The sequence below is a fragment of the Quercus lobata genome, chromosome 4 (genome assembly GCF_001633185.2).
Source record: "Quercus lobata isolate SW786 chromosome 4, ValleyOak3.0 Primary Assembly, whole genome shotgun sequence".
In the NCBI taxonomy this organism is placed as follows: domain Eukaryota; kingdom Viridiplantae; phylum Streptophyta; class Magnoliopsida; order Fagales; family Fagaceae; genus Quercus; species Quercus lobata.
The window spans coordinates 81,085,401-81,089,074 of NC_044907.1; the positions used below are offsets into that span (position 1 = coordinate 81,085,401).

General features: G+C 31.1%; 1 long non-coding RNA gene across 1 annotated transcript; it reads right to left on the reverse strand.

The window, feature by feature from the left end:
• Window positions 1-341: 341 nt before the first annotated feature.
• Window positions 342-1,890, reverse strand: LOC115987039. Its single transcript, XR_004090956.1, has 3 exons — window positions 1,679-1,890; window positions 1,205-1,265; window positions 342-559 (listed from the first exon to the last, which is right to left on the reverse strand). It is a non-coding gene; the product is annotated as an uncharacterized LOC115987039 (long non-coding RNA).
• Between the last annotated feature and the right edge of the window lie 1,784 nt (window positions 1,891-3,674).

The window sequence follows — 3,674 nt, forward strand, 5'->3', positions numbered from 1 at the left end:
TTTTGTATTAAGATTTTTGGCATTTAGGCCATGTTATATGGCAGCCAATTCAATCCAAATCATATGCAGCCAAATCAATCCAAATAATAGGTTAATCATAAATCAATAAATCACCTATTAATTATAGGTCTATAAATCAATAAATCATAACTAAAATCACTAGCTAAACATAAAAATAAAATAAATCCAACAAGTCCAAAAACTAAGTATCACAAGTCCAACAAGTTCAAGAAATTAAAAAGTTACAAAACAAATCCCACAAGTCTAAGAAATTAAAAAGGCTAAGAAATTACAAAATGTCTTATCCTCCACAAACCAACAAATTAAAAAGGTTAAGAAATTACAAAAAGGCTAAAAAGGCTTAAAATAATTACAAACCAACAAATTAATCCAACAAGTCTAAGAAATTAAAAAGGCTACTAAATTGATCGTGAAAATGGCGAAGGAGACCGCATAGTTGGCAAGGGACAACGTCTGGTTCTCAAGGGAGAGCCACTTAGCGAGGAAGAACCAGATTTGTTTGTGTCTATGTTTGTGTCTTCCATCTCCGTTTTAGGATCTGCATTCCCAACAAACACAAAAAACAAACAATTTCTTCCATTAAACAAACTATGCAGAAATGAGGGAAAGAACAGGAGAATAGAATGCTTTGAGACTTGAATAAGGTGAAAGATATGTGTACAAAAATTCACTACCATATGCATTAAGAAACAGGTATATACTCTGTTGTTTCCTTGAAGATTATATGCATTAAGAAACAGGTATATACTCCGTTCCATGTTTATTCGCATGCACCTCACACTCTCACATTTTCCTAAAGGAATCACTTTTCCTAAAAGAAATAAATTTTAAATACCATAAAACATGCAAAAGCATTAATATTGAACTAGTAAACAAACAAAAAATAACATATTAAACCTACAAAATTATAAACCAAACTGAAACATCAAAGAAGACCCAAAAAAGAAACTTCAACATAGTCCTTAACTGAACCCCAGGATAACAAGAATCAATCTTAAATTTACTCAACACAGAAAAAGCAAGCAAACTCAAACCAGAAAAGGAAATTTTTTTTTACGAAAACACTGTTAATTATAGAGTTACCCAAACACATAGTATATAACGAAAATGCTAACACATTAACCCCAATCAGACATGGAAGCAAGAACATTAATAATATCGCACATTCACAACAACATATTACCTTAAAAAGCTAAAACAAACGGCTTTTCAAAGCCCAAGTCTCGGAGATTCCACAGTAAACTCTGCAAGCAAAACCCAAAACAGAGCAAATAAGTGCAGATCGAACCCATAAACCACAAAATAAACCTTTTTAAAAAAAACCCATTATTTTTCAAAGGACACAAACATAAGACCACAACAATATTACTGCAACCAAGATCAGAAAATAGAAAAAAAAAATTTAATTTCTTCCAGAAAACAAAAGTGTCTGAGCTAAACGACACAATAGACTGTCACTGAAACTTTCTTACCAGGCCTAAAAAAATTACTTTTTTTTATCTAATTTGAAGAAGAAAATGAAAAAATCACAAGAACGAAGATTCTTTCCAGAAGCAGAAACCGAGAAAATAGTCACAGATCGAGCTCATACAAAGGAAATACCCCAAAAAAATAAAAAAGAAGGAAAATGAAAGAAGAACATGGTGAGAGCACAAACCAGATGGGTCGGACTGAGCTGAGGGAGGGGAGCGTCGGACTGACTCGACTGAGCTGAGGGAGGGTCGGACTGAGCTGAGGGAGGGGAAGGTCGGACTGAGCTGGTCGTACTGAGCTGACGGAGGGGAGGGTCGGACTGAGCTGAGAGAGTCGGACTGAGCTGAGGGAGGGGAAGGGTCGGACAAAGCTGAGGGAGGTGAGGGAGGCTGAAGATTGAAGAATGAGGGATTATCAGATTAGGGTTAGTTTATAGGTATTATATATAGAGAGGGTATTTTTGTAATTTAGGGTACCGGGTTTTTTAACGGGGCGGGTTTCGGGGCGGGTCTTGGGTCGGATCTCGGGTTTTATCAAAAAACCCGAGACCCGACCCAGACCCGCTTTGGGTTTTTTTTTTAAAACCCATACCTGACTCTATTCCTAATCAGACCGGGTAAAATCCGGCCTATTAGGGTCGGACCGGGCCGAGTACCCAGGGTCAGGCGAAAATTGCCATCCCTAAATCTTCATCATAAAAAAGAAAAGAGAAAAAAATTCAAACTTCAAATTTGAAACTTATTATTATAAAAAAAGGTAAATGACCTCTATTCCCTTATAATTATCCTCAAAAAAAAAGTAATTTACACATTCTATACATTACTTCTTATAATTTAAAAAAAAAAATCTCAAAAATAGAAATGATCTCTCAAATTTTTTATTTTTTATTTTTTTTATTTTGAAAATTGTTCTTAAAAGTTGGAGCCAAATGCGTATATTAAAAAAATTAGTATTTGAAAACTAATTTCAATTTCAATTTTTTGAAAATTGGTTTCAAACTATTTCAAAAACAAAAACAAAATTCCTCCTAAAACTAGGTTCTGTTCCTCAGGTATCCTTGGTTCTACATAAAAGAGGTTTGATTTAGGGTAATCCACTAAGCAAAAGTTAGCAATGAGAGCAATTTTTTAGGAATATCTAATTAGGATTCCTACATTAAGGTATGGAATACTAGTCTAAGGCAATCCTTAGCAATAAGAATAAACAATCCACTTTTAGACATACACAAATCAACACCTAGTGGTGTTGCCTCTACAACAAAATGTATTTTATATGATGAAAATTTTTGAGAGACCAATGCTATGTAATTTTGATATACCTTAAAATATAATAGAAATGTATTAATAACAAAAATCATGGGAAAAAATTTTCTTTTTAAATTAAAATGACAAGGGTAGAACATGTTCTAAATTTTTTACAATAGAAATCAGATGGTTTTATTTTCTCAAATATATAACCCTATAAAAGTTGTCCTCATATATTTCTAACTATCAATTAATGAAAAATGAAAGAGTTCTAAGAAAAAAGGAAAGAAATAGAGTTTGTTTTTGGAAGAAAAAAAAAACTTTTACAAAGGAGAATTAGGGCCTATTTGGTAAGGTTATTTAAATATAGTTTTTTGTTCTAGAGTCCATAAATAGTGAGTCCCACATGTGAATCAATTGTTTGACTGATGTTCTCTAAATATGATTTTCAAAAAATTGTATCTTATTTTCTTTGTTCAGAACAAGATTTTGAAAACGGCTAAAAAAATATTTTCAAGATATAGAAACTATTTTTAATGGCATAACTATAAATAAATTAAAAATAGTTTTCCCCACATATTTTTCCAAATTCTTCTATCTCTTAAATTATAGAGCTAATCTTCATCACAAAAAATTAAAAAAAAAAAAACAAAAAAAAATTTCAAACTTCAAATTTGAAACTTATTATTATAAAAAAGGTACATAACCTCTATTCCCTTATAATTATCCAAAAAAAAATTTAATTTACACATTCCATACATTACTTCTTGTAATTTAAAAGAAAAAAAAAATCTCAAAAATAGAAATGATCTACCAAACAATATTTTTTTTTTTTTTGTTTTTGTTTTTTTTATTTAGTATTTTGAAAATTGTTCTTAAAAGTTGGAGCCAAATATGTATAATAAAAAAATTAGTATTTGAAAACTGATTTCATAT